The sequence below is a fragment of the Chanodichthys erythropterus genome, chromosome 13 (assembly GCF_024489055.1).
Source record: "Chanodichthys erythropterus isolate Z2021 chromosome 13, ASM2448905v1, whole genome shotgun sequence".
NCBI lineage: Eukaryota > Metazoa > Chordata > Actinopteri > Cypriniformes > Xenocyprididae > Chanodichthys > Chanodichthys erythropterus.
In genome coordinates, this window is record NC_090233.1 from 2,557,579 (window position 1) to 2,564,949 (window position 7,371).

Consider the following 7,371-nt stretch of genomic DNA (forward strand, 5'->3'; position numbering starts at 1 on the left):
GCAAGCATGTTTAATATATGGACCAAATTTTCAGACTTTTTTCAAGGGGGCGCTGTCGAGCCCCCCTTCCACGCCCGGGTACCAGTCTCTCCGGCGTCCTAATGGCCGCGGATTCCAATGTGTGTGCCAATTTTCAAGAGTTTTTGAGCATGTTAAGGCCCCCAAAAAGCCCCGGAAGACGGAAAAAAAAATAAAAAATAAAAAATAAAAAAAAATAAATAAATATAGCTGCGAGCAGCGATGGCGGGCCCAAGCCCGGTGGCACCGCCACCCCGGTGGCTTCAGGGCAACTGTGCACAGCGGGCAATAGGCACTTAAAACGGTTAAACATCAAAGGACTATGTCAAATTCACTCCACATTTACTGCACTACAAGGTGCCGTTATAGAGCCCCTCCTCCCTGCCCATTTTCAAAGGATTACATGTGCCAAGTTTTAACATTATTCTGATGAATTTTGTAGCAAATCAGGTAAAAATAAGAGGGTGATCTCAATGTATGCTGAAAGTGACACATTTTCTGCTTCCAGTTGGTGGCGCTATGACTTTGAATCACAATAGTCAAATCCATGTGATCAGCCTTGTACAACGAAGACTAAGCCAAAGTTTCATCAAAATCAATGAATGTATGCAGAAGTTATAACACTTTGTTTCCCTTTTCTTGCCATAAATTTGTTGCCTCGCCACGGCCAAACCGTTTGAGATATCCAAAATCCGTTTGCAATTAAACAACTTCAATGTGTTAGCAACAAGTTAAAAAAGCTTGGTGTAAATTGGATAAACCCTGTAGGAGTAGTAGTATAAAATTCATAGCCTGTTTTTTCAAAAAATTAACATTCAAACCAAAATAGCTGACTTCCTGTTGGTCGGAGCTAATGAATGTAAATTAGAAAATTGTCCGGCTTGATGAGAATAATATGTGTACCGAGTTTGGTGACTGTAGGAAAAACTAACCCCCCACTTTTGTCAAAAGGTGGCGCTACTGAGCCCCTCCACCACGCCCATTTCTATGGCTTTGTCCATGTCTACTGGTTGACAATATTGATGTGTGTGTCGAGTTTCATGCAATTTGAAGCATGTTAAGAGCCTCAAAAACACTCAAGAATATTATTACAGTTTGACCTGTTGCCATGGCAACAATATTTCAAATATCAAAAATCCTGTCATAGGTCTACATCTGCTGTGTATTGACATTACACTGATGAAGTTTGAAGCAAATCATGTAAAAATAAGAGGGTGATCTCAAAGCATTTTAAAAGTGATACACTTCTTGCTGCCAGTTGGTGGCGCTATAACTTTGACTCACAATAGTTACATCCATGTGATCAGACTACTACAACCAACACACTCCTGAAGTTTCATAAACATCAATCAATGTATGCAGAAGTTATAACACATTTCCTGTTTCCCTTTTCTCGCCATAAATTCGTTGCCTCGCCACGGCCAAACCGTTTGAGATATCCAAAATCCGTTTGCAATTAAACAACTTCAATGTGTTCGCAACAAGTTAAAAAAAGCTTGGTGTAAATTGGATAAACCCTGTAGGAGTAGTAGTATAAAATTCATAGCCTGTTTTTCAAAAAATTAACATTCAAACCAAAATAGCTGACTTCCTGTTGGTCGGAGCTAATGAATGTAAATTAGAAAATTGTCCGGCTTGATGAGAATAATATGTGTACCGAGTTTGGTGACTGTAGGAAAAACTAACCCCCCACTTTTGTCAAAAGGTGGCGCTACTGAGCCCCTCCACCACGCCCATTTCTATGGCTTTGTCCATGTCTACTGGTTGACAATATTGATGTGTGTGTCGAGTTTCATGCAATTTGAAGCATGTTAAGAGCCTCAAAAACACTCAAGAATATTATTACAGTTTGACCTGTTGCCATGGCAACAATATTTCAAATATCAAAAATCCTGTCATAGGTCTACATCTGCTGTGTATTGACATTACACTGATGAAGTTTGAAGCAAATCAGGTAAAAATAAGAGGGTGATCTCAAAACATTTCAAAAAGTGATACACTTCCTGCTGCCAGTTGGTGGCGCTATAACTTTGACTCACAATAGTCACATCCATGTGATCAGACTCCTATAACGAACACACTCGTGAAGTTTCATAAAGATCAATATATGTATTAAGACGTTATAACACATTTCCTGTTTCCTTTTTCTCGCCATAAATTCGTTGCCTCGCCACGGCCAAACCGTTCGAGATATCAAAAATCCCCTGGCAATTTTTAATCATCAGTGTCTTGACTTCATGCTGACCGAGTTTGGTGGCGATCGGATTAATCGTCTAGGAGGAGTATATCAAATTCCAGAGCATGCGTTTTTCAAACAACCCTTAATAGCTGACTTCCTGTTGGCGTGGCGATTAACTTAGAGCGCGAAAGTTGTTCGGCCCGATGAGGTCTATATGTGTACCGAGTTTCATACTAATACGTGCAAGCATGTTTAATATATGGACCAAATTTTCAGACTTTTTCAAGGGGGCGCTGTCGAGCCCCCTGCCACGCCCGGGTACCAGCCTCTCCGGCGTCCTAATGGCCGCGGATTCCAATGTGTGTGCCAATTTTCAAGAGTTTTTGAGCATGTTAAGGCCCCCAAAAAGCCCCGGAAGACGGAAAAAAAAAAATAATAATCCTTAGAAGAACAAGAGGGCCCTGCGCGAATTTTCGCTTGGGCCCTAAATATAGCTGCGAGCAGCGATGGCGGGCCCAAGCCCGGTGGCACCGCCACCCCGGTGGCTTCAGGGCAACTGTGCACAGCGGGCAATAGGCACTTAAAACGGTTAAACATCAAAGGACTATGTCAAATTCACTCCACATTTACTGCACTACAAGGTGCCGTTATAGAGCCCCTCCTCCCTGCCCATTTTCAAAGGATTACATGTGCCAAGTTTTAACATTATTCTGATGAATTTTGAAGCAAATCAGGTAAAAATAAGAGGGTGATCTCAATGTATGCTGAAAGTGACACATTTTCTGCTTCCAGTTGGTGGCGCTATGACTTTGAATCACAATAGTCAAATCCATGTGATCAGCCTTGTACAACGAAGACTAAGCCAAAGTTTCATCAAAATCAATTAATGTATGCAGAAGTTATAACACTTTGTTTCCCTTTCCTTGCCATAAATTCGTTGCCTCGCCACGGCCAAACCGTTTGAGATATCCAAAATCCGTTTGCAATTAAACAACTTCAATGTGTTAGCAACAAGTTAAAAAAAGCTTGGTGTAAATTGGATAAACCCTGTAGGAGTAGTAGTATAAAATTCATAGCCTGTTTTTTCAAAAAATTAACATTCAAACCAAAATAGCTGACTTCCTGTTGGTCGGAGCTAATGAATGTAAATTAGAAAATCGTCCGGCTTGATGAGAATAATATGTGTACCGAGTTTGGTGACTGTAGGAAAAACTAACCCCCCCACTTTTGTCAAAAGGTGGCGCTACTGAGCCCCTCCACCACGCCCATTTCTATGGCTTTGTCCATGTCTACCGGTTGACAATATTGATGTGTGTGTCGAGTTTCATGCAATTTGAAGCATGTTAAGAGCCTCAAAAACACTCAAGAATATTATTACAGTTTGACCTGTTGCCATGGCAACAATATTTCAAATATCAAAAATCCTGTCATAGGTCTACATCTGCTGTGTATGGACATTACACTGATGAAGTTTGAAGCAAATCAGGTAAAAATAAGAGGGTGATCTCAAAGCATTTTAAAAGTGATACACTTCTTGCTGCCATTTGGTGGCGCTATAACTTTGACTCACAATAGTTACATCCATGTGATCAGACTACTACAACCAACACACTCCTGAAGTTTCATAAACATCAATCAATGTATGCAGAAGTTATAACACCTTTCCTGTTTCCCTTTTCTCGCCATAAATTCGTTGCCTCGCCACGGCCAAACCGTTTGAGATATCCAAAATCCGTTTGCAATTAAACAACTTCAATGTGTTCGCAACAAGTTAAAAAAAGCTTGGTGTAAATTGGATAAACCCTGTAGGAGTAGTAGTATAAAATTCATAGCCTGTTTTTTCAAAAAATTAACATTCAAACCAAAATAGCTGACTTCCTGTTGGTCGGAGCTAATGAATGTAAATTAGAAAATTGTCCGGCTTGATGAGAATAATATGTGTACCGAGTTTGGTGACTGTAGGAAAAACTAACCCCCCCACTTTTGTCAAAAGGTGGCGCTACTGAGCCCCTCCACCACGCCCATTTCTATGGCTTTGTCCATGTCTACTGGTTGACAATATTGATGTGTGTGTCGAGTTTCATGCAATTTGAAGCATGTTAAGAGCCTCAAAAACACTCAAGAATATTATTACAGTTTGACCTGTTGCCATGGCAACAATATTTCAAATATCAAAAATCCTGTCATAGGTCTACATCTGCTGTGTATTGACATTACACTGATGAAGTTTGAAGCAAATCAGGAAAAAATAAGAGGGTGATCTCAAAACATTTCAAAAAGTGATACACTTCCTGCTGCCAGTTGGTGTCGCTATAACTTTGACTCACAATAGTTACATCCATGTGATCAGACTCCTATAACGAACACACTCGTGAAGTTTCATAAAGATCAATATATGTATTAAGACGTTATAACACATTTCCTGTTTCCTTTTTCTCGCCATAAATTTGTTGCCTCGCCACGGCCAAACCGTTCGAGATATCAAAAATCCCCTGGCAATTTTTAATCATCAGTGTCTTGACTTCATGCTGACCGAGTTTGGTGGCGATCGGATTAATCGTCTAGGAGGAGTATATCAAATTCCAGAGCATGCGTTTTTCAAACAACCCTTAACACTCTGAGGTCTAAAAACGCGCCGGCGCGTTTTGCAGTTTTTTTTTCACATTGCAGCAAAACAGACTTAAAATACTCCGTCATTTTTTGTCATAGAGACATAAGTAATATATCAATTGAAACTATAGAATGTCTTCTTTTTTTTGTGTACACTCACAATCAAAATAAAACTTTGTGCTTTTTAAAAATAAATAAAATATACAGGGTGTGCTGTCCTGCCGTCTCCGTCTCTGCAAACATCGTTCTAAAACGTCACTAAAAGTAACTAAAATAGATGGCTTATACATGCTACATGGACATGAGAGATATGTCTTTGGAAAGCTTTAAGTGTCTACTTTTAAACAAAACAAATAAATTCTAAAACAAATATTCTCCCTTTATGTAATCAGTATAAAAGTAAAGAGAGGTACTGTTTCTCCTGTCTGACCTAATTATCTTTAATGTGTGCCCGCCCACGCGCAGAGCGCTCTATTCATAAGATAATGTGCTGAGGCGATTTATGCAAACTGTAAACGCCCCTAACAGCGTCTTAAAAGCATCAAGTTTCATCAGATTCATTCGCTGTCCTTCGCGTTTGGAAGATGGCACACTACACAGGTGAGCAGGCTCTTCAGATGGTCCTGGACAGTGAGGAAGTTCACTCTTTCCTCGGAAGAAGAACACGACTCTGACGATGAACGTCTGCATTTTGAAGAGCGACTTGATCCAGCTGAAGATACAGTTTCTGATGAGTAAGTGATTTAGTTTTACTTAAATTATTTGACGTGTTTTTTTTTTCTATATAAGCGTACATATATTTGCCTTATATTTACATCTATCTATATAACTATATATATAACTTTATCTCATAAAAACGCTTATAAATAGAATGCTTTTCTGTTGATATAGGGCCTACTTAAATTATTTATATAAGCGTACATCTATATTTGCCTTATATTTACTTCTAACTATCTATCTATCTATATATATATATATATCTATATATATATATATATATATATATATATATATATATATATATATAACTTTATCTCATAAAAATGCTTATAAATAGAATGCTTTTCTGTTGATATACTCAAATTATTTGACGTGTTTTTTTTTTATATACAAGCGTACATCTATATTTGCCTTATATTTACATCTATCTATAAATATATATATAGCGTATCTAAGTACCGTATATGATAGGCGTGAATGTGCTAAAATATGCTTGGTTGTGAAATGCGCGAACATGTTGCTATTTGCTAAATGTGCTAACTGATATAGCAGACTGTAAACGTTTACACATTCGCACACTTTGTCCGGTAATGGCCAATTGACAGACATATACAGCATGCTTGTATACCTGTTACTTTCCTGTCAGTTATGCATAGCTAATGGTATGAGAGTATTATCTTATATGCTAATAATAACAGGGTTTTTTACATTTTTTTTTAGGAATGTGGATCCATCACTCTCACATTCACCTGCAATTCCCACTAGGAGGGCACGCAGCAACACAGTTGAGTAAGTACACTTTTACCCACTATATGGTAGGCCTATATTGAAATCTGTAAGATTTTTCATGTTTTTAAAATAAGTTTCGTCTGCTCACCAAGGCTGCATTTATTCAATTAAAAATACAGTAAAAACAGTAATATTGTGAAATATTATTACAATTTAAAATAACTGTTTTCTATTTGAATATATTTCACAAAGTCGTTTATTCTTGTGATGTCCAGCATCATTACTCCAGTCTTCAGTGTCGCATGATCCTTCAGAAATCATTCTAATATGATGATTTGCAGCTCAAGAAACATTTATTGTTTACAATTGTTCAGAAATGTTTCATAAGTAGCAAATCATCATATTTGATGATAATATTTGATGATAATATTAATAAGATTCATATTTGATGATAATATATTTGCAGAGCTCTGTGGTGTGTCGTCACAGAAAGCAGCTCCAAAACGGACCAAAAGTGACCATGTACCGGTTCCAGGAGCAGAGCTGACATCAGATGCAAGGAATAATGCCACCGCTGGTCATCGGAACTGCATGCTTTGCAAAGTACAGCTTGGTAAAAAGCAAGACACACCTTGGAAATGCCAGGCATGTGACATTTACTTGTGTCTTCAGTTGAACTGTTTTCAAAAATGGCACACAGATGTGTGACTGTTCAGATTCTCTGTTCACCACCTCTCACTGACCATTGGGCTGCAAAGATTATCTATATGTGATCAAGCAGGTTATGTATAGGGTGTAAAAGTGGGCTTTTTTTTATAAACCTTACCTTTATTTGCCTGTATACACAAAAAATGTGCCTTTGACCCTAGTTTATATGTGGATTATATTGTTAACTTTATTTTAAATAAAAAAGAAAAAAACAATGATATGTCTTGTCTTTGCATTTTCTTAGTTGACTCAGTCACATTCCTGACTGAATGGCTCATTATGCGGCTCATTAGGGGCAGGGTCTTAATCTCCCCAGGTGTAAATCACTTCATTATTCATGAAGAGTCACACCTCTTCGCATATGGCCTACCTAAACAAAAAGTGTCTTAGAAATTTAAAATCAATAC

General features: G+C 38.1%; 1 long non-coding RNA gene across 1 annotated transcript; it reads left to right on the top strand.

Moving 5' to 3' along the window:
* Positions 1-5,368: 5,368 nt before the first annotated feature.
* On the top strand, positions 5,369-7,130 carry LOC137034919 (uncharacterized). Its single transcript, XR_010897009.1, has 3 exons — positions 5,369-5,541; positions 6,248-6,316; positions 6,723-7,130. It is a non-coding gene; the product is annotated as an uncharacterized lncRNA (long non-coding RNA).
* The last annotated feature ends 241 nt before the right edge of the window (positions 7,131-7,371 follow it).